Genomic DNA, 25,277 nt, shown 5'->3' with positions numbered 1-25,277 from the left:
ACAGTATAATTAGACCAGGAAGAATCACAATAAATGTTGTCGAAATCATGATGTTCGTAACACAATTCCAATCTAATTTTGAAATTCAGATTTTCATTTAGGCGCATTGTTCTTTAAAAAAATCAAACGTACAATGTAATAAAACATGCAGAGTGAATTTCTCCACGGCCGAATTTTCCCCCGATGAATATTTATTAATATTTTCGACTGGGGTTTCGGTCGTATCGGTAACCGGCTCGACCTGCATCATATCTCATTTAAAACTGAGCAGAGGCCGTTCTCCGAAAGACGGCAAAAGAGACGGTAGGGAGGGAAAGAACGCGTTAAAAAATAAAATAAGAAAATCGATGAGGAAATGTTTGAGCTTGATGTTTATTCTCTCAGTTTCCACGTTCCGTTCCATATTGGTCTTTGGGCGAGCCGAGAGCTAACAGGTATCTCTACCGTGTCCGAAGAGAATAAGGTCTGTTAAAATATATAATATGCAAACACGTGAAGGTATTCCCCATCCTATTAGAGCGATATTGCATCTATCGTAATCCTCATGTTAGAAATTGAAAAATATGGGTTTAGTTTTTAATTAAATGAAGTTAATTTTGTTATATATTACACATTTGCTGAGAAAGACCTTTGATATCTGTAGACGTCAATAAGTTGTTCAATGGCTAGCTATGCAGCTGAAGCTACATATTATAATAATTATTATAAAATAAACGAATAATGTCTTCGAATATATTTTATAGAAATCTTAAATGGCGTTAACTTTAATGGGATCCACTCGAGGGCGGGATGTATAGAAGCAAAAAAACTGACAAAAATCTTGTTTGTATGTTTTGGTCAGAAATGTTCTAGGACATTTTTGGTTAAAATTGTTTTTTTTATATTGTAGCGACCGCTACGACCCTTCAGGTCACCACGCATTCACCTACAACAAGTTCAAGTAGTGAGTGTTCGGACAAACAGTCGCATCGACACATATTCTGACCGACCGACCAGACGAACATTCCTACAATCTGGAGACACTGACATGATCGAACATACGTTGACGTACATACAAAATAACTTTGAACAGACTACATATCACTACATAGTATAAAACAAAGTCGCCTTTTCTGTCCCTATATCCCTATGTGCGCTTAAATCTTTAAAACTACGCAACGGATTTTGATGCGGTTTTCAATAGATAGAGTGATTCAAGAGGAAGGTTTATATGTATAATACATGCATAATATACTAAGGCAACATTGCTAATTTTAGAGGTTTCTAACGTGATGTCGTAAATTAACCTATTTTTTTAGGCTTATTTAGCAATTAGCAAAAACGCTGCCTAACCCTACGAGTTAGATCAAATTAATGTACTACAGTATTGTACACCATAAAAAGGTCTACAAAAAAGTCCGCGATGGTATATATTTATTTAGGGATAACACACATTAACCATTTTTATTGTTTACTTTTTACGTGAGAAAATGGCTTATTTACGAAGCTATTTTAAGCAATACGGCACTAATCCTTATCGAATTAAGTACCTTAAATACAGTGTGCAATTAATATAGACCAATATGGTTCCTTACAGCATGTAAATTAAACAAATATTTTCGGAGATATTACAAATTTAAAATTTGCGTTTAAAAATGTGTAATGTAATAAAAATTGTATGAATTTAGATATTCCAAAGATAGCAGGAAATCTTCATAGTAAGTATAGGGGAAGAGGAATTGTTTTACTCCAAATTTAATGCGTGCAGGCCAAGGGCAGTAATGAATGAACCAAAAATACTGGATCGATTTTAATCATGTTTTCATTGAGTGACATAGGCATATATATTTTATGCCCGTGCAAAGTCGGAGCGGGCCGCTATGTTTTTATATACAACGTTCATATTTCTTCTGTAGCGTATTTAATTTAGTATCAGCATTGCACCCATGCGAAGCCGGGGCGGGTCGCTAGTGTGATAATAATAATTAAATGTTGTTTAGATAGATGAAGAAAATGACTAGAATTGTGAAGAGCAAATTTACATGTATGTTCATATTAGATGTTGTATTTTAAAGAACAACAATGTTTCTATAGTTTCATTTCATTTATAATTATATTAGAGGCCATTAGGAAATATTTTTCATATTTGTTTAAGCATCATAACTGTCAGGTTATATAGGGATTTTTTATTGTTTCCTAAATACATTTAGTATTCAAATGTTAAATAGTACTGAAATATTATTATAATGAAAATATTTTAATCAAAATCTTTTTTTTAATTTCCCGCTATTTGTGTTCCCGCTTATCACGCCCTCTGGTAGTTTAAAAGTATAAAACTTCATTACGATTTTGTCCATCTTATCGATCGTCTTCCCTTTAGTTCCATTATATATAGGGGTGACAATATTTTTTAGTTCACGAAAATTAAGAATGTGAACAATTTGTTTGTAAATTTGGTTGGTTTATCGGGAAAATATCACTACGAGTAAGAAAACTATTCCTAGAACTCATTAACAATAAAGATTTCGACGGTACCACTTGGAAAAATCCCAATTCTGTCCCATTAATTTTCCGCGGATTTGCGAAAATGGAAAGGCCTTCGTCGTCTTGGCGCGGCGGCCCATTTGTCCCTCCCCTAACGACCTCTTCCGACGTTTCAACGACTGCCTCCACCGACAGCAACCCAGACCCCTTCGTCCCCGGACCCGAATAGGCACACGCCATTTATCTGTGCGCCAACCAAGCCAGTCCAATTTGAATATGGTTACTTTTATCTTATTTGACAAGACAGGAAGGCTGATATTATGCATGGTCTGTTCCTGCGATTTGCCTTCGACGTAGCAGGATTTGTCGACGAAAAAGCCGGAAAGGTTCCGTTTTCGGTTTTGTTCGTATTCAGGACCAGTCCGCAGTCGCTAAAGCGTCACCAGCTCGTCTTTACCTTTAGTCTCCTCTTCCATGAAAATTATATATGTTATTTTTATTAAAAATTGTATTTAACCATTTTATGGTAATATAATTTTATTCCTTCAATATTAATCAACGTTTATGAATCCTCACATTGTATTTTTTCAAAGATTCGTACCCTTAGTGGATCAACAATTTTCCCACTGAACAATATTAGTATATGGCTCAGTGGTCATTATGCACATAACATAGAAAATATTTTATTCTAAATTTTGATCTAAAATCTATGTAAGTCCATTAATCAAGTTTCGTACTATTAATTGTTTTAGTTACTGCCAGGTCGCACATTTAGCTGGTTAGCAACCACATTATGGTGCACTGACACTCTTTCGAAGTACTTACATTTCGACTTACATTTCTTTTGGACTCTAAGATAATATCGTGCTATATGTCTTCATCAGAGAATATAGTACCGAACATCAACAATATTTTACTTTCGAGCCGTTGAATGATAGCTGCTTTAGGCTTGCTATTAGTGCCTCTAACATTGTCTAATCATAATTTGGATTCGCGTCCGATAAGCCAATACATTTTAAATTGCTTTTGTATTACAAGTATGTGATTTTTTCGCTCAACATAGATATATATCAAGGTATTTAGCATATTTTGCCTGGGAATGTTGAAAATTATTGATATTCAATGATAGACATGTCCATCTAGTTTTCATTTGCTTTGATTCTGTGTCTTTGGAGCGTCAAAGCTGTTATTGGACACAAGCATTCATAATTTATTTATAGAAAATGATATTCAAATGTAACATTTCAAAAGCATTAAATAGTAAGTCTTCTTCTCTAAGTTAATCAATTCAAACAAGTTTAAACAAATGTATGGTAAGGAAACCGTTATTTGAGTCAATTCTGATCATTGTTTTACTTAAGATGAGGAATTGTCCTAATTTATATTTTTACTTCTCTTAAAACCTTTGTATTCGGCATTGTAATTAACAAAAATATTTTTCAAAAATGTCTCTGGCCCATTTTATTATGAAATCCCCCTTAAAATCAAAATTAAATAAGTCTGAATTACTATAAAAGGTCTATGTTTTTGAGATTCTTCGTTGCTACCCTAAAGCTCTTGTTTCTTGTAAAGATTACAGAGTTAACAATTTTGTGAAAATCGCTAGGATAGAATGAAGAAAATGTGAATCATGGATAGAGTCAAAAGATATCAACGAAGAAACAAGAAATAGTACACATATCAGATGGAACATGTGAACAATGAACAATATATATAGAATGAACAATATATATGAACAATATAAATAGTACACAATGAACTGTAACTTAAAACTACATAACTCAGCAAGCCTTCCAAAGGAGTATATCGACCGCGGAAAAAAATATCGATACTTTAAGAAGTATCGATATATAGGACTCAATATTTTTCTAAAAATATTGACATTTATTTACTCTAACCTCAGTTTTTATGCAAAATTTTCAAATCCCAAACCTGTTCGACACTATTTCAAAAACCTCAGATTCTAAAATTCAAAATTCAATGCTAAGCGGGTTGTATAATCTTATTCCAGTCTTAATGCTGCTGAAGGAAAATGAAAATATCTTGTACCTAATCTACAGCGATAATATAATGAAGTAATCTACAGAAGATAATGTAATATAGAAGATGAAGTAATGATAATGATAATGACAGCAAACTGAAAAAACCATTTAGAAAGTTATGTTTTATTTTTTTGAACTCTTTGCGTTCATCAATTTTCAAAAACATATTTTTATTTTATGATCATAATAAGTACATTCTTTTTTAAAAGTAAAAACTGATATATTCGAGCAAATACCAATATTTTCTGGATATACCTTTGAAATTAAATACCAGTACTCAATTTTAAGATTTTAAAAATGTCTTAAAAAAATTATCGATATTTTTCCGACATCCTCGGCCTCAACATTTGATAATGAATATAAATAATGTGACTTGAACGGCTATAAATATATTTCCGGCATATTTTACTGTAACTTTTTATATATTGCACGGTTTTGGTCGCTTCCGCAAACTGAAAACGCAATAACAACGGAACGAAAACCAGATAGAGCGAAAAAAAGGAAAACCGCAAACAGAAGCAGGTTTTTTTATTGCCCAAGTACGTTTCCCCTCATTAAGCGCGGGGGAGAAATCGAATATCTACCCCGGCAGAGATATCTGGCTTTTGTAATTCGAAGACTTAAATATTCCGAAACTCAATAATACCGCCGAAAGCTCATTGATATTAGCTTTGAAGTTATTTCACGACCGAAGGAATCGATGTTATGTTGAACAGCGTATTCTTTCTGTAATGACTTAGGAGAGACGGAGAGAGAAGAAAATAAATGCGTATAAAAAGTATTCTTGGCAATACCGGAGGATTGTACTTGTTTACATTGTTCTCCATTTTCCCCCATTTACGTGAATAATGGAGATACACACAAGACTGTTTATATAAAACATCTTGTTGTTGGACTCAATAATTATCTGATCTTTGCAATATCAGTATTTTTTGATAAATTGCTAGAATGCACCTAATTTAAAGGTTTACCCATCACTAGCTGTACGACTATTCTTTATTCGCATTTATACCCAACGAAAATAAGGATTCTGAAATGAAGTAAGTGGTAGTCAGAAGGAACAGTATCTGGTGAATACGAAAGATGAGCTTACAGTACGTAACAGGTCAATTTTTTATTGTTCAACATAATTCCCTTCAAGGGTGATACAGTGATTATATCCAACTTTTCGATACCATTTTTGCAGTACGATTTGTCCTTTGCTTCAAAATACGCCTCAGTTTTGGCGATCACCTCTTCATTCGACGAAAATTTCTTCTCGGCGAGCATTTTTTGAGATCTGAGGAAGAGAAAATAGTCGTCGGGGGCCCGATCTGGAAAATACGGTAGATGATTAGTAGTGATGATGTAGAAACAATTTGAAACCCTCTTCATGGATTTTTGCCATCATTTTCACTGACTTATGACTCAGTGCGCCGTCTTGCTGAAGCAGCACTTTCATTTTCTTTAAATGCGGCCGGTTTTCGGCGATTTCGTCATACAAACGATCCAATAACGGTATGTAATAGTCATACAGATGTCATAACTTTCCAGCCGACTGTTGCGTTTTCCCACGCTTTGGAGAGGGTTCACTCGGATAACTGTCGATTAGACTTCGGAGTAAAATGATGGAGCCATTGTCAAATATCGGCGAAAAAATTCGGGTTTATTACGCATGATCTTGAAAATATATCAAATTCAACGTCATTTAAAACCATTTTGTGGATTTTTAAAATGTTTTCGTCGGTAACAACCTCTTTTGGGCGTCAACTGCGTTCACCGTCTTCGGTGCTCATTTCACCACGTCTAAACTTAACATACCAATCCTTGATGGTTGATTTTTCTGGGGCAATGTCCGGAAACTCGGCGTCAAGCCAAGTTTTTGCTTCAACTGTATGTTTTCCCTTCAAAAAGCAATATTTTATCAACACGCGAAATTCCTATTTATCCATTTTTTCACAATAACAAAAATTGCTTCACTCAAAATATTATAATTCGCAAACTAATGATCGGACAGCTTTACAGTTTAGCAATTTATACACGCATCTTTTGAGGGTTAGTGCTAACTAAAAGACATATGGATTTAATTCTAGTAGCGCCATCTATGTGCCAGGTCGGGGTATTTTCAATTGACCTCTTAGAAGCATATTCATGTTCACGAATTTCACAAATTTTGTAAAATGTGATCAAATCTTCTGACGATCCTGGCTGAGACAACAGTGAATGTTGAACATAAGAGGTTATGAACGTTGTTTTGGAGCTAGTTTCGATAAATTTCAAATCGCTGCTTAATATTTGTGATTACTCTGGTTCAAAATGCCGAGGCCAATAAATAGTCAGTCAGAAACAGATTACGTCTCTAATCAACAATCTCGAATAAGAACGAGGTAAGGGGGTACATTCTTACCAGTAAAATGTGTTAGACAGGTAAGTATAGATAATATTAAAAATTAAGCTGATGAGTTATTGCTCGAAATAATGTTATTGTGTTACAGATGCCTTTAATATTAGAATGGACGCTGTGATTAATCATCTCAAAAAGAAAGAAGAAAAACAATATAATTTTGAAACGATAGTGTGAATATAACTTATGAAAAATATTGTCTAATACAACTTTCAGACATCGCTTTTAAGACAATTAGGCCACCATTGGCAAAACGTTACTAAAAAAGGCGTAAATATGTTGATGTTGTAAGTTGATGGTTAAAGGTAAAAGAATAATATATGATTATCTTTTTTGTAAATCATAATATTTTTTAATACTACATTGCAGATATATCGTTCTTCATGTTAGAAACGCCTAACCTGGAAGAAGCACATACTCTCTAAACGGAAACAACTGGGGCTAAAATTATATCAAATGTATTGGCTCATTGGCCGCAAATCCCAAGTTATCATTAGATAACAAGGTATTGCTGTATGAGTCTATACTCAAGCCCATTTGGACATACGGAATTCAACTATGGGGTACCGCTAGCAAATCTAATATATCCATCATTCAACGGTTCCAAAATAAGGTGTTGCGTGCTATTGTTGATGCTCCGTACTATATTTCAAATAAAGTGATACAACGCGATATTCCTCTAGAACCTATAACGAGTGTAATTCAACGTGTTTGTGTAAAGTACTTCGAAAGAGTGTCAGTGCATCCCAATGTACTCGCTAATCAGCTAAATATGAGACGTGATAGTGAAGTGCGTAGACTAAAACGTTTAACACCACCTGATCTGATTACTGGACATATGTAGACTTTAGAATAAGCATTAGAATAAGACTAATTAATTAAGATAATATTTTATACAGAAGATTGATTAATGAAGTGATTTTCTACATGCCATGTATATATAATATAGACAGAAGAAATACTTATTGCCAATAGGGCGGATTGTGGACTCACGAAGAGTAATAAAAAAAATGTTAGAAACAGGCATCCAACAATAACAACAATAAATCAATAATTAAAATAAATAAAATCCGATCTACCTATATTACCGTATTTTATTTTATATTACTAATATGTTAATGTCCTCATTCTTATTTCTTTGGATGCAGATATCTCGCGCAAAACGCACCACCAACAGTAACAACGTTGCTAACAGGCTTAGACCATTCTAAACAGTTATATTAATTGATAGATTACAGACAGATATTCCCTAATCAAAGACCATTTTGTGTTAATTGAAGTTCTCCGGATTCACAAGCCGCCAAACAATGGTAAATGTTCGTTCCTTCTATTACGTCGTGATTCTCAGCGATGCCTCAACAGCCATCGTCTCTTGTTCAGTCAAGCAAAAGTTCTCTTGATCGATACACTCTTTACGGTCGGGAAACAATCGATCTTGTACAGAGTAGCGTTTGTCGATTTCATTAGATCCGAAGCAGACACCAGAGACGTGTCTTGGTTTTTCGAGAAATAGTTGTGTCTGACAACGGCTTAATTTTGTTTTTGTAACATCGAAAAGAGAGGAGGCGTAAATCGTTATTTTGTTTTTGTCCACGGCAGATGTCATTAATTCAAATATATCTTATATCGGTTTTCGTTTAAAAACTATATGGAAAAACGAACTCCGTTTGTTCAATCGTCGGGATCCCATTTTATTGAATGAATCGAAACTAACAGTAACGCATTACTCAATAAGTGTCCGGTCTAACTAAGAAAAATATATATAGTCTATCTAAAGTTATTTCGTACATACGTCATCAAGATGTTTAATTTATTACTTGCCGCCACTTGTAAATTCGTTTTATAATCAGATAATATTTTCCTTTTCATTTTATTCTAGTTAAAAAGAGACAATGCTGTCTGATAAGTACGAACGTGTAACCGAACTAGCCTGCCAGGTATGCAAAATTTTTCAAAACAATACTAATAAGAGGTTATAAACCGGCAAACGTTATTTTAGTGCTTGGCTTATTTTGATAAATTTCAAATCGTTGCTTATTATTACTCTGATTGAAGATTCCGAAGCCAGAAAGACAACAGATAACGAAGAAACAGAAGAAACAGATTGCATATCTGATCAGTTACTGTGAACTGCTGTTTATTCACTTCAATGAAATTTTCTGAATATGATAATCATATCGATGCCGCCAATTTCTAAGACAAGGTGCTGAGAGTGAATACAACTAATGGTGAGTATATAATTAACATATGATAACTGTGGGAAATATTATTGTAGAGTCTAAAAGATTTATGTGTACAAATATGTTTGTAATTGTTCAGAGTATACGTGAGAATTTGGTTAAAATTTGTCAAGAGAAAGAATAGTAATTCTTTGGCAGATATAGCAAATGCATTAAGGAGAATGCATTGATTAAATCTAGTTTTATCAAAAAAGATGTACACATGGATTAACAGAACAAACGAAGGAGAAATACAGTGATATCAAAATGTCTTTACAAGGAAACATTGTACCGAAGAACACAAGAACTAAGCGAAAAAGGTAAATATGCTTTCTAATGAAAGTAAAATATATTACTTGGATATACAATTGTTAATTAGGTGGATTAGGACTACAGGAGATACAAGAAAAGAGTTCAATGTAAATATAATCAAACACAACCCCAAACTACAAATTTTTATTACTGTGTACTTAATTGTAGTCCTTCGATAATATATGCATTTTATTTACTATAATGTTAAAATAAATTATATTTGATAACAACTTCGAGTAATATATAATAATAAAAATAAAAATCGCGTTCATGATCTTTAGATTAAAAATAATACCAAATTTTAAACGAACTTTATAACAAAAAAATCGAGGCACCAAAGAAAGCCTCTAGAAAAAATGTTTGTTAAAACAACAGCCGAGCAGTTTTATCATCGCTCGATCTTAATCCACGGTCGGATATTCAAATAATGCGAACTAGGAGGAGAATGGACGCGTCCATTCGACCGGCAAAAAATAGCGTGTATGTTTTGCTATAATAAAAGTTGACCGAGAGAAAAAAAATCAAGTCATAAGCAAGGGCAATGGAGGTAGACGGGCCTCCGATTCATCACGCGGCCACCGTCCGAAACGGGAAAAGAAAAAAGGACGCGCGTCGAAAGGCAAAAAGCGAACGGGCAAAAGAGAGCACGAAAGAGCAGCGAGAGCAGCGACGTCCTGAAGCCAATAAAGCATAAAAAGGTCGGTTCGACTCTATTCCGGCCCTCTACAAAGCAGACTCAATTTCAGGAATGGTCCATAATATCGCGTATTTGAAAGATGACAGTCGTTTTGTGGAAATAAAGGGGGTCGGGGGGTCGCGTCTCGGTCCGAAGGGGCACTTGATGTTTCTCGAACGGGAACAGTTAGCTACGAACGCTGGATGCCTCAAGTCAAGTCGTCTTTTATTGGAATCAAACTGCACTATGCATAAGAGATAAACAATTAGTATAGTCTATTCAAAACAGTAGTGACGCACGCCGCCATCAATATCTCATTGTCGAAAGTCGTCAGTCAGACAATACCTTCCTTCTCATTTCATTCTATTTGAAAATAGATAGAATGCTCTTTGTGAAGTTCGAACATGTAACCGAAAGAGCCAGCAAAAGTTGTATGTCTGTCAAGCGCCTGAAAAATTCTTCAAAATATTATAATTACCGGTTATAAATTGAAAACATTGTTTTAACGCTTTGTTTTAATAAATTTCAAATAGCAGCGGTTTTCATTGAAAATATTTTTTGCGCGTTGTTGCTGCACTGAATATTAGTACGGACACGGCCACTAAAGTATCTCAAAAAATTTAAAAAATATAACCTTAAATTCACCAAAAAGGAACCGTCTTTATGCGAAACGAGTGACGAATCACGATCAGCTTAATGTTAGCTGTATCAAATATCAAATATACGAAATGTACAAACACTGTAAGTATACAATTACTTCAGAGGAAATTGTTAGTCTGGTAAGTATCCATAAAAAGCCAAAAGATATGAAGCTATTTGAGGGATGTAGAACATCCATTCATACACTGTTCGGTAATATTATATATATATATATATATATATATATATATATATATATATATATATATATATATATATATATATATATATATATCACTACATAGTATAAAACAAAGTCGCCTTTTCTGTCCCTATATCCCTATGTGCGCTTAAATCTTTAAAACTACTCAACGGATTTTGATGCGGTTTTTTTCAATAGATAGAGTGATTCAAGAGGAAGGTTTATATGTATAATACATGCATAATATACTAAGGCAACATTGCTAATTTTAGAGGTTTCTAACGTGATGTCGTAAATTAACCTATTTTTTTAGGCTTATTTAGCAATTAGCAAAAACGCTGCCTAACCCTACGAGTTAGATCAAATTAATGTACTACAGTATTGTACACCATAAAAAGGTCTACAAAAAAGTCCGCGATGGTATATGTTTATCTTTTAGGGATAACCCACATTAACCATTTTTATTGTTTACTTTTTACGTGAGAAAATGGCTTATTTACGAAGCTATTTTAAGCAATACGACATTAATCCTTATCGAATTAAGTACCTTAAATACAGTGTGCAATTAATATAGATCAATATGGTTCCTTACAGCATGTAAATTAAACAAATATTTTCGGAGATATTACAAATTTCAAATTTGCGTTTAAAAATGTGTAATGTAATAAAAATTGTATGAATTTAGATATTCCAAAGATAGCAGGAAATCTTCATAGTAAGTATAGGGGAAGAGGAATTCTTTTACTCAAAATTTAATGCGTGCAGGCCAAGGGCAGTAATGAATGAACCAAAAATACTGGATCGATTTTAATCATGTTTTCATTGAGTGACATAGGCATATATATTTTATGCCCGTGCAAAGTCGGAGCGGGCCGCTATGTTTTTATATACAACGTTCATATTTTTTCTGTAGTGTATTTAATTTAGTATCAGCATTGCACCCGTGCGAAGCCGGGGCGGGTCGCTAGTATATATATATATATATATATATATATATATATATATATATATATATATATATATATATATATATATATATACCTTACTAAGGAATACCCAATTCTAATATTCTTTGATGTTAGTGGACTATTAGGGAACTCAAATATGTCAGTAAAACGATCAAAATAAAATTTCGGCGCATCCTTGGCATTTCCCTGTACCTACACACGTTTAGCGTCCATCTTAGCTCTTCTTTTCCGACGGTTTGAAAATGTCAAGACGAAGCACACGACTTCCAACATAAGCAACGTGAAACCGACCGTGAAACTAAAAGTTCCTGATGCAACGGCTAAATTACACGGCAAATCCGTTCGTACAGTGGAAAATTCAAGATGGAATATTTTAAATTCGAAGGGTTAGTTTGCTTCGGATCCTATTTGGGAGGTCGGCGACTGTTGAGACGACAGTGATTATTTATTAAAGTTTCGTCGACTTTTATTTATCGTGTAGGAGAGAAGTTTTCGAGGAAAATTAAATATTTTACTTAGGAAACTGCAGCGGCAATATTTAAGTATGTTAAGTTTTAATGGATCATTTCCGGGGTATACTTTTATACGTCCTGATATACCAGGATTGTCGGTAATTAATTTTGTTTTTTTTTGTGACAGATTTGACGAGCTCCAAGAAGAAATTTTGTGAATTCATTCTACTGACATTAACGTCAAAAATACATATAGTTTATTCAAAGTTTTTTTGTACATACGTCATCAAGATGTTTAATGTATTGCCTGCCGCAATTTGTAAATTCGTTTCACAATCAAACAGTATTTTCCATCTCATTTTATTCTAGTTAAAAAGAGACACAATTCTGTATGATTAGTTCGAACACGTACCCGAATGAGCCTGTCAAAGTCGTCCGGTTGTCAGACGTATGCAAAATTCTTGAAAGCAATAGTGCTAAGAGGTTATAACTCTAACCTATAAACTATTGTGGCAGTATAATGAACTGTAATTTTTAGTCATACTATAATGTTAAAATAAATTAAATTTGATAGCATTTTTGTTCAATTATTTCATTTAGATTAGAATTTTGTTGTATGTCAAAGCCAACAACAAAAAAAAATCATAAAACTACATATATTACATATAAATCTATGTAAGCATAAATTGGGTACATTTTGGTCAAGGTTGCGGCTAGGACGACAGAACCAGAACATGAAACATCAGTCGAATGAAATTAGTTGAACCAAAAATAGTAACTAAAAGTACAACTGAAACAGTCGATAGTAAATAGTAACAAAATCAGTCGGACAGGAAATAGCGACTAAAACAGTCACTGATAAAAAGTAGTAGAATCAGTCGAACCAAAAATAGCGACTGAAACAGTCGATAGTAAAAAGTAGTCAATTACTAAACAGTCGATAGTCAATTTCAGTCGATAGTTCCCAACACTAGAAATTACCATTTTCAGTCGGTAGTTTTTTGACAGTTTCGATTGTTTTCAACGCTCATTACTACTAATTCTACACTTACTTGTGAACTGATGCAAGTACAAATGTGAAAAATAATAATAACCTAATTTATAACCATAAGATTATATTTAAAAAGAAGTCGGAAAGGAGAAAAAGAAAATCAAAATAAATCGCCGTTGCCCGTAAATTTCACGATAGAGTTAGGTTGTCTGGTCCTTTTATTCCTCAAGCTCTCTTCGATCTTATAAATGTAAACATAGAGAGAGTTGGGGAGATCCCGGGATAATAAAATGCTTTGTCAACACTCTCATCAGTCTGTCAGGATGTCAACGCCTCACTCAACGAGTTTAATATAGGGAACGGAACCGACGGCTCCACCGGGACGAACGTGTCTATTTACGGTCAAAAACTGTTCCGAATTTTGATGGGTCCTAGACTTTGTCCAAGCCTGATGTTTAATCAAGGTTAATGTTATTTTTCTGTTTTTGTTTATAAATATCTTTAATTAATTATTATAATAAATTATAATAATATATTAATTCATTATAACATATATATATATATATATATATATATATATATATATATACTTAAAATAAAGTCAACAAATGTTGTACACTTTATTTTAAGTAAATTTAAATCAACCATTATAAGTGTTTTAATTTCGTTACAATCTGATTCTTGGCGACTACTGACTACCGGAAAATTTGGCGATAGTTTGGTCAACAGTATCCATTTGAAAGTACCGATCGATGTCTCTATTTATGCAGAACCAGGGAGAATGAATGATGTTCAATGGGTTTTAAAATTTGCTTAGGTAGGAGCAGTTTGATATATGTAGACACGCGGAATTTCTTCTAAGTAGCCTATATATTTCAGTTCTTCAGTTTGGTGTTAATTTTGTTATGAGTTTTCCAGCGTTCTAGATGATTAGCTAAGTCACCAAAAGGGATCCGGTTATTGTTTATTCTAATAGTAAAATTTACCAGTATAGACTTTCGCTTGATCTGACTTGAAAGACCATGTTTTATTCCAAGTGTTAATTTTCTCAATGGAGGTTTGGAGTTTATTCAGGATGCTTTTCTACGGCAATAACTGCCCTTAGCAGGAAACGTACTCGACAGCAAAAGTTAGTATTGTTTCATATTGACCTTATGGTACCTCTGCTATAACTTTTATTTATTTCAGAATAAGTATCTTCTCCCTTAATTCTAAAATATCATTCTGATAAATAAGATTGTAAAAAATTTCACTCAGATTCACTTTAAACAACAAGCATTTGTGCTATGCTTTATCGAGAGCCTGAGTTATATCAAGGAAGACAGAGGAGTAGACTGTTCTGTCTTCTAGTGATTGTTCATGGTCTTCTACTAGTGATCGATGATCAAATGGTGGTCTAAAATGGTATCTAAATCAAAACTTTTTTTATAACATCTTTAATAGATATACTTAGTACAATCTTAATTATAAGTTAATTTATTACTACATTTCATTTGTACTTGGATTAATTCACAAGCCACGCGAATGCAAGATAAATACATTACTATGTATTCCTCAATTATAAAATTATAAAAACTTAAGCTATAGTTTACACTAAAGGTATATACTTTATATAAGTTCGTATGGTTTGATTCGCTTCTGATTACCTGCGCGTTGTCCAGTAGTTGTATTGCGTCCACGCTAGTATGATTTAGTAATCTTGTTTCATGTTTTAAGTCGAAATCTTAGATAACTCAGCAAATCCATTTGATTTCCAGGTCATCGTGCAATTCTTCATTGGTTACGGGGCTTTAGGCATTGGTAATTAATGGAATAATTTTGTTTTGGCATCGTTGGATGACTAGTTGATTTGAATTTTTAGTCCAACTCCATATTTACACCCCATAGGTCCAAATTGGCTTTATAATTATCTGATCGCTGCAATGCAAAATTAACATAAACAGATTTGGAGCTATTAAGTTCAATTTTCGAATCTTTCGTCCATTTGTAGATTTTGTTGACTGCAACTAGTACCGAATCAAAGATAGTGTTTTTTATTCTGTTTTAAGTTTTAATCTCTTACGAAGAATTTTCTCATGAAGTTTCGAAATAACCGCATATGATCGTGAGGAGATTTGGGAATCACTATTACTTTTGCAACCTTCCACATCATAGAGACATACCTCAATCTGAAGAAGGCGTTAATAGAATTAGTAAATTCTGTTATTATTTTAAAGTTTCACGACTAATCAGGTCAAAGCTAGGAACTTTTTCGAGTTTATATTTGCAATTGCATCTTGCGAAATAGGTCTGATGAAACATCTAACTATGCTGGTTGTTTGCTAGTAATACAAATATTGTTTGCAAAGCAAAGTCTAGGTGATTCGAGATAATTCTCAGATAATCCCTTAAATATCGCAATTGTAGTGTGACTCATTCGTTCTTACTAAACAATAGTCATTCTTTATTGATAAACAATATAATTTCTGTGCTAATTTAATGTTTTACGATGTTTAGTCATCAATGTAATGTACATCGCCCATAGTATGATAAAACATCCTTTAAAAGTAACACTCTTATTCAGGTTCTGTTTTACTTTGTATATTTAAATCTAAAAATATAAATCGGTGTGGAAGTATTGGCAATTTTTGCCTCAAGCATAATATACAGAACTTTAGACATGGACCATATCAACAGTGAAGCTGCCTGGCGGTAAAAACACATAGCTTTTAGTAAACTACTGAAATAAATTTGAACAGATTTTTTCTATGGCTAATAACAGTAAAACTATTTGTGTAGTATATAATATTTATATTATCTAAGACATATTGTATTAATCTAAGACGTCAACAATCATCCTGTGGACAATAAGTATTATTATACGATTTCCGTTATATAATATAACCATACTGACATGTAGAAGGCACTTACTGAAGTGATCTGCTGTACAACTTATAATCTAAATCTTATTCTAGATACTACTCTAACTTATTTTAAAGTATATCCTAACTTATTCTATAAACTATTCTAACTTATTCGAGAGTGTCTATTGGGCTATATATAAACTGAAATTCCTATATTTATTTGAACTTAGGATATTACAGTAGACACTATTTTATTTTCAGAATATCTTAATAAACAAGTAACTAAAATGAAAATCCCGATTAAAATGACATCAATCAAACATAAATAATATAACAGATTTGTCGAAAAAAGAATTTGAAATTTGAGAGTTGAAAGTCGAAAATTTGAAGAAAAAGAAAACGCTGCTTCACCAAGACAATGCACCGTGTCACAAGTCAGTGAAAACGATAACAAAACTCCATGAATTGGGCTTCGAATTGCTTTCTCATCCACCGTATTCTCCAGATCTGACCAAGCGACTATTTCCTATTCTCAGATCTCAGAACAATGCTCGCTGGGAAGAAATTTTCGTCGAATGAAGAGGTGATCGCCGACACTGAGACCTATATTGAAGCAAATGACAAATCGTGTTACAAAAATGGTATCGAAAAGTTGGAGTAGCGACCCTAATCAGTGTATCACCCTTGAAGGGAATTATGTTGAATAAAAAAAACTAATTTTGCCAAAATTATGTGTTTTACTATGGTAGGCCAGTACTACATACATACATAGCGAAAATATGTATCTATTTATACATGAAATGGAGGTATACTCCATCGAAAACGCGACAAAAATTGGCAAAAACCAAAATATTGCATTTGATTTAAAAAAAAATTAAACTTTTGTCTGCTTAATGTGACATGTCGACCACTGCGCGCTACTGATCCGTTTTCAACGAGCCGAATATTATGCATTACATTCTCTGTGAGCGAATGTACCAAAAATAACATTGACAGCAAAGGTATCTATCTTGCTTTAGATTAATTCACTAGAGAATAGTTGCTTAGATTTCTATTGGGTTCGGTTACTGCCGGACTATTAATACTGATTTCGTTTTACGTAAATAAAATGTTCCCGTGCATAGATCAGTTCGAATATATAGATCGTGATGGAAGAATGAGCCTGATAATCGTCTAATTATAAAACCGTGAATCCGCGTGGCGGCGTGTTGGATGCAAATCTGTAAATATTCCGAGTATGATACGTAATTGTTAACTTCGTTAAAAACATACGAACCGTTGATTCGGTTGATTGATGATGTGATTGATTAGCTGAAATTAAACTGCTAATAATGTAGATTCGTTGAAATGTTTCGGAAAATTGATTTATTGACAATATTACTAAAACACTAGGAGATACATATTTTCAAGCAAAATGCATGAAATAATACAAGGGAGGAATTAAGTAGTATGAACACCTGATACATACAGAATTAGCGTTAGGAACTTTCGATTGAAATTGACTATCGACTGTTTAGTAATTGCCTACTTATTATTATGATTGTCCCCGTCACCATTTTTAGTTCGACTGATCTTATTACCTTTTACTAGTGACTGTTTCAGTCGCTATTTTGAGTCCGACTGATATGATTACTATTTACTATAAACTCTTTCAGTCGTGTACTTTTAGTTACTATTTTAGGTTCTACTAGTTTCATTCGACTGATTTTTAACATTCTGGCTCTGTCGTCCTAGTCGCGAATTTGACAAAAATATGCTGAACTTAGGCTTATATAGTTTTATATGAAATTTTGGTAGTTTGCTTGTAAATAACAATATATTATATATTAATATAGCAGCATTTTGAAATGATATTTTTCAAGATTGTTAATGTAATCGGGTAAAAAGATTAAAATTGGGAATGATAAATAGTAAATTATTTTGACTGTTTTTACGGCAATAATAGGTAATTTTTTTGATTGACTTTTCGATTTAACTGTCTCGATTTTTGTTCAAGTCTTTTAACTGTCAAAACCCCTTTCCTAAATATAAACTTTTTTACAATCTATTTTTATTATTTTATAACTTTTCAGTAAAATCATGCATTCAATTCTACTTCCTTTAAAATGAAATTATTCATTGCATGTTAATAGTATTAGGTATTTTTTTTCTTGTCTTTTTTTAAAGTTTGTATTGTATATTTGTTTGTATTTTTTATCTTATTTTGTTTTATTTACTTTTCGTTTCCTATAATAAAACATATTTTTTCAACATTCTGATACATAATAATTGCTATTATTGTTTTGTTTTCTCTTTTTTTCCTTTCAAAACTATTTTAAAACGAAAGATATTTATAAATAACAATTTTTATATTATAGGAGACGAAAAATATACCAAAACATTTTACTCAGGTCTCAACAGAAATATTAGGTTACTTTATATATTATATTCATTAAATATAGGTAAAATTTTCAACAATTGACAATGCTGCAAATTGAAATCCTTGCGCGCATGCGGAGATTCTCCAGAACTAGACTATTGTCCTTGACATGAGTAAAATATAATAACAAAGCGTCGAAAAATAAACTAATACATTTAACAGAATTATATTCTTGATTATGCGGCTGATAAACAATCTGTCGTTGACGTCTCTGACAGCCATCGGTGATATTTACCACGATCCCAACATGTCAAACGTTAACCTCTACGAAGGCCAACCTCCCGTACTAATTCGCAATCTCGACCAATTAAATGCTCACTTTACGAGAGGCAGCTGTCGTTGTTATGTAATTTCAAGGTTGCTCGCCGCGGCCTGCTACGTTTACTCCTCGACCGACACGGTAGGTGTCCGGGACGACGATGTATTTTTAGCCCGGTCTTGATGTTGAGGAAGCAAACAGAAAAGCAATCAACCTGTTACATAAATAAAGGTTCAATTGTGATCGTTTAAAATAAATTGGGACGTTCATTATTTTAAAGAGGTAGGATATAAAAATAGCTATCGACGTTTTGTATATGGTTAAGGGTCGGTCGGTCACCACGGGCAGCTAGTTTTTTGTTTTTTAATATTGTTTACAATTTTTTGAACCCTGATTCATATATTTATACTAAATATAGTCTATCCGAAGTAGCAGTGAGCTCACGTAATCAGGATGCATTATGTATTCCCTATTGCAGGTGGTCAATTCGTTTTAATACCAGTCGATATTTTCCATCTCATTTTGCCTGCAACAGTCGTTCGGCTATCAAATGTCTGCAAAGTTCTTCAAATCACTGGGTACAAGCTATAAGAGGATATAGATAATAAGAGCTTATAAACAAAGAAACGTTGTTTTGGCGCTTTGCTTGTTTTGATAAATTTCTTCACCAATGACTAACACCATGACTAAAATCTTTCAAAAAAAGGAAACCAATAATCTTGGATTCACCGAAAAGAAAGTTTATACCTATATACCGTGATGTTAGTTTTATTCAAGAGGTAACTGTTGGTAAGGAAATTATCCATAGAAAACATAGGGGGCAGCTCTTTGAAGGATATATGTCATCATTTCAATCATTGTTAGGAAACAGGATTTATATAGTATAAAAATAACCTCCGAAGATATCCAATGTAACTTCCAGACATTTTAAAAGCATATAATAAAATTAAGTGACTTATTATTTTAATTTTTGTATAGACATAGGTGTTCCAAAATTGAATATTAGGCCACTCTTGGCAAAATGCTAATAAAAATAATGTAAAGACATAGAGAAAATAAACAAAAATTGATGGAAAAAGGTAAAAGTTAGAATAACATTTGATTAGATTTTGTAAATCATAATAATTTTTAATATTTTATTAAAATAATAAATGTTTAATTGTTTTGTGTCATTTACTTTTTTTGTAATTGGCTTGAAAAAACATACCCTGTAGCTCAAATATCTGATCTACCCACAGAGGGTGACGTCTTCCTCACTGCATATTCGATCAAATCAAATTGTTATAGGATGTGACAGAGAATAACTACAATAAACATGCAGGTCGAGAAACATATACAAGCAAGCTCTATTTGGATATGTGAAAAGGACTGTATACAATAACACCCTTCGGTTTGGATAAACTCCATTAGACTCACAGAAGAATAAATTGACAGATGGTGGAACTAATGTTGGAAATTAACACCTCATCAACAGCTATTGATTTGAATAGTGGCTCAGAATGTCACAGTGAGTGAATGAAACTTTCTGGATCTGGGATTATGATGATGACAATACCATGACAGGGCGATGAGAGTGGAACTAACTAAAGGTGAGTATGTAATTAAAATAGGGTAACTGTAGAAAATAGTATTGTAGAGTCTGAAAAATATATATTCATAGATATGTGTGTAGCTGCTCAGAATATACATGAGCATTTGTTTAGAATATATGAGGAGGGAATGAATACTACTATTTTGTAGATATGACAAATACAAAATGGATAATGCAGCGATTAAATCTAATTTTATCAAGAAAAATGTACACAGGTAGTAACAAAAAAAACTAAAGAGAAATACAGTGATATCAAAGTGATTTGAGAAAAAAACACAACAACAAAGGAAACAAGAACTAAAGATAAAAAGGCAAATATGTTCTCTAATGAAAATAAAATACATTACAAAAATATAAAATTATTAATTAGGTTTATTAAGCCTTCAGGACCTGTTCACCGTTTACCTACTTGACCACCTATTTAAATGACCAAAAGGTCGAACTGATACTACACCCTACAGCACTGAATTGACATTAACCTTTAGTTATACCTTTTTAACGAAACCATAATAATTTTAAAATATTTATGCGTGTACTCACCCCGTATTTTGGATATTTAATTAAGTGTAACATATAAAATATATAATTACTTGTTGTATATGAACTGGATTTTATTTTCTATTTATTTATATAATTTCAGTCAACATCAGTTCCTACATAAAATAAAATAAATCTAAAATCTCTACCAACATTGTTTCCCCACTTTCGTTCAAAATCTCATACATAAATACCGCAAATGGAAATCCAATAAAAAATGTATAAACGTGAACAAAAGAAGCGAATTGACAGCTTCAATAAACCGGGGGTAAAGAAAAAGCCGCCAACTACTTGGACGTTTCAGGTTTTCGCTGATGTTGCCTCTTTTTTTACGCAGACACAAATTGGTCACTTGTTGCGGGAACAGCGCGTGGGTTAGTGTGTTTGCCTTGTTTTTGGTACGGACCTTGGACGTGTGCCAGATACACATTCAAAACGTTCCAGTTATGTCAAACTACGGGTTTAATTACAGAAGTTGATACGAATTGATAGCTTCGGCTATACAATATTCACAAAATAACCAAAACGTTTTTAACGTTGGGATGTGTGAGTCAGACGACATGATACACTGATCGAAATATATCGAATAATAACAGGTCAATTGAAAAGTCCTCGGCTTGACACATAGATGGCGCCACTAGCAATAAATCCATATATTTTTAGTTAGTCCTAGCCCTCAAAAGATGCGTGTTAAAATTTGACAGCTGTCGGATAATTAGTTTGTGAATTATAGCATTTTGAGTAAAGCAACTTTTGATATTGTGAAAAATGGATAAAAAGGAATTTCACGTCTTGATAAAATATTGCTTTTTGAAGGGAAAAAATACAGTTGAAGCAAAAACTTGGCTTGATGCCGAGTTTCTGGACACTGCCCCAGAAAAATCAACCATCAAGGATTGGCATTCTATGTTTAGACGTGGTAAAATGAGCACCGAAGACGATGAAAGCAGTGGAGGCCAGAAAGAGGTTGTTACTGACGAAAACATTTAAAAAATCCACAAAATGATTTTGAATGGCCGTAAATTGAAATTGAGTGAAATAGCAGACACTTTAAAGATATTAACTGAACGTGTACATCATATCATTCAGGAACATTTGGGTATGAGAAAGCTCTGTGCAAAGTGGGCGCCGCGCGAGCTCACTTTTGACCAAAAACAACGACGAGTTGATGATTCGGAGAAGTGTTTGCAAATGATCAAGCGTAATAAACAAAATATTTTGCGTCGATATGTGACAATGGATGCAACATGGCTCCATCATTTCACTCCGAAGTCCAATCGACAGTCATCCTAGTGAACCGCAAACGATGAACCCGCTCCAAAGCGTGTCTATATTTTGGGATGCGCATGGAATAATTTTCATTAACTACCTTGAAAAAGGAAAGACCATCAACATTGACTATTACATAGCGTTATTGGACCGTTTGAAGGACGAAATAGCCTAAAAACGGCCGCATTTGAAGAAAAAGAAAATGCTGCTTAACCAAGTCAATGCACCGTGTCACAAGTCAGTGAAAACGATGGTAAAAAGCCATGAATTGGGCTTCGAATTGCTTCCTCTTCCACCGTATTCTCTAGATCTACCACCAATGACTATTTCCTGTTCTAAGATTTCAAACGAATGCTCGCTGGGAAGAAATTTTCATCGAATGAAGAGGTGATCGCCAAAACTGAGGCCCATTTTGAAGCAAAGACAAATCGTACTACAAAAATGGTTTTGAAAAGTTGGAGGGTCGCTATAATCAGTCTATCACACTCGAAGGGAATTATGTTGAATAAAAAAAAACTAATTTTGCCAAAAAATGTGTTTTACTATGGCAGGCCGGAGACTCTTCAATTGACCCGTTAGGACGGACTTAATTTATAAAAATTATATAAGTTTTTACCTTAAAATGTTTATCGGGAGCCGCCACTGACATAACCTCTTATACTTAGACAGGTCCTCTAATCTCATAGTCTAGATAAAAAACGTTTACAATGTCATAAGTAAAGGAACGTATACAGTTCCGCCTCCATAACGTTTAGGAGAAAACATCGACAATAACGGGTCAGATCCAATTTGCACGACGCTAAAAGCAAGAAGAAAAAGGGCAAATTGCCACCGCCCAATTTGAATGATGGCTCAATGGCAAGATTTCCCACAAGACGTGGCCCGGTCCCGTCTTCCGGACAGGCGTTTTTATTTCCGCTCTACGATTATGTCCGACCGGATTTATGTGTTTTTTTTTCGTTCGTGGTGCGAAACACGGCTCTCGGCTACGCGAGCAGCGAGCGGCCGGTCATTTATTCCCATGGCGGAAGATGAAACTTCAGACAAGTTTATGGGATCGTGTGTGGCCGTTTTTATATAAATATCATTAAAACATGCAAACATTTTATAATTATATTTGGATAGTGACTATTTCTAGATGGCCAGTCAACATTCGGTAAACTTCGGCAGTTTCCGTCAGTGATGTGGTCATTTACAAGCTATCTAGAGGCAGAATCCAATGAACTAGGACACAATTAAACTATATTGTACCCAAGCTTCAAAGCTATACGTGTTATATTTGGCGAAAGTAATATCGTCATAGATTTATACCTCTTAGAAATGTCAAGTTTCGTTTTTAAAAACGTGCATTTGTGGTGTGCATTACTTTTCTTATTTAATTAAAAGAAAAATGCCGCTGAAAGTCATGGTTTGCTGATTAAAACTTACGCTACGCTTGCTCTAACCTTAAAAACATGTGAGATGTGGTTTCAAAAATTTAAAAGTTGTTATTTCGATGTGTAAGACAAAGGAAGTTCTGGCAGACCGAAAAAGTGGGACGATGCAAAACTGCAACAGATACTGGATCAATCCAAAGTCAAAAGCAACTGACAGAAGCGTTAAATGCGACCCAAGAAATGATTAGCGACCGCTTACGAGCAAAAGGGCGAAAAAATACAAAAAATGAGACGATGGGTGCTATATTTGAATGATAGGCAAATGGAAAAACTAAAATTCGTCTATGAAATGCTGCTTATGCAAAAGTATGATCGGAAGTCAATTCTGCATCGAATGAAACGAGTGATGAAAAATGAATTTATTTTGAAAGCTCTAAGCGCAAAAAATCATGGTTTGGCCATGGGTCAGATCAGGTCATCACGTGGCGTTTTGGTCGCAACACAATGATCTGTGGGCCACGCGCTTGCAGAGCAGCACTTCGACTATTTCGAAGAAGTTGGAAAATGACTCGATGAATGATTTCGCACAAAGAACAAACAGTTTTTTGCGATAGCATCCACAAATTGCCACAATTGCAAAGAGATGGGTAAGAGCCATAGAATAAAATGTCCAATACTTTGAATAAATATATTTTTCAGTTTTCTTGAAAAAAAACCGATAATGATTCTCCAGTACACCTGGTACATGGGGGGGTTTTTCATGTAACATTAATTCAATTATAGAAAATGACAATTGTTCCAAAATATGTTAATTTGACCTTTGAGGAAACTTTCCAATTAATTTATATTCCTTAAATATGCGTATAATTTAAAAACCTGGCAACACCGTGTGCACGGCTATATCTGCGAAAAATCCTGTTAGGGACATACTTTTTAAGGACTAAGCTTTGAAATGATGATTTTTTTTCAATTTCTAGACTAGAAAAATCTCTTAAATAACAATTGAACTAACGATAAGACATCACTCAACTCAACTATTTGCTAATCCATATCGATAAATTCGAACCGGTTTAATTAGAATATTGATGGGGAACACCGATGGCAACCTATATGGTTCGAATTGAATTTATACATCTTCTAACCGACAAGCAGGATCGTTTACTGCAGCGACCGAGTCGGTGGCTTCTAAAAAATTACCTCGAACTGTCCGAAATAATCGCCGTAATTATCTTGCATAATCGCGGAGATTTGTATACATTACGCGATGCCTCGGATGTCGAAATTGATGGCTGGGTGGTCGACGTCGTCACCATTTATCTCGACCTTTAATTGATCAGCTCCGCGATCGCCGATTACAGTTTCCTACGGGATTTTTCATTTTTTATACCACTCGTTCTGGTAACCTACATTATATCGTTTTTCGTTCACAATTGTTTTAACGCTAGCTAGATTGTTAAAAGCTATAAAATGTGAACATGAATGGGTTTTAAATAGCATTGGGAACTTTGAAAATAATGTACCGAATTTATTCTTTTTGTAGTAACAGGTGGGGCAAAAGTGCTACCATGCTAAATGGAAGCACACACAGCTCGTTCAACATTTTAATTATTGAATGACGTTTTTCCACGAAGACTAA

At 33.7% G+C, this 25,277-nt stretch overlaps 1 protein-coding gene and 1 long non-coding RNA gene across 2 annotated transcripts in view; one reads left to right on the top strand and one right to left on the bottom strand.

The window, feature by feature from the left end:
* Nucleotides 1-25,277, bottom strand: part of LOC143198719 (cysteine-rich motor neuron 1 protein) — a 358,308-nt gene that overhangs the window by 121,200 nt on the left and 211,831 nt on the right. The gene's annotated exons all lie outside the window — the stretch shown is intronic.
* Nucleotides 18,332-23,268, top strand: LOC143198720 (uncharacterized). Its single transcript, XR_013006277.1, has 2 exons — nucleotides 18,332-20,034; nucleotides 20,107-23,268. It is a non-coding gene; the product is annotated as an uncharacterized LOC143198720 (long non-coding RNA).

The sequence above is a fragment of the Rhynchophorus ferrugineus genome, unplaced genomic scaffold (genome assembly GCF_030347505.1).
Source record: "Rhynchophorus ferrugineus isolate W39M unplaced genomic scaffold, kcgeb_rfMv2 rfM6, whole genome shotgun sequence".
In the NCBI taxonomy this organism is placed as follows: domain Eukaryota; kingdom Metazoa; phylum Arthropoda; class Insecta; order Coleoptera; family Curculionidae; genus Rhynchophorus; species Rhynchophorus ferrugineus.
Note: the sequence above shows the minus strand (reverse complement) of the source record. Positions and strands in the feature narration are given on the sequence as shown.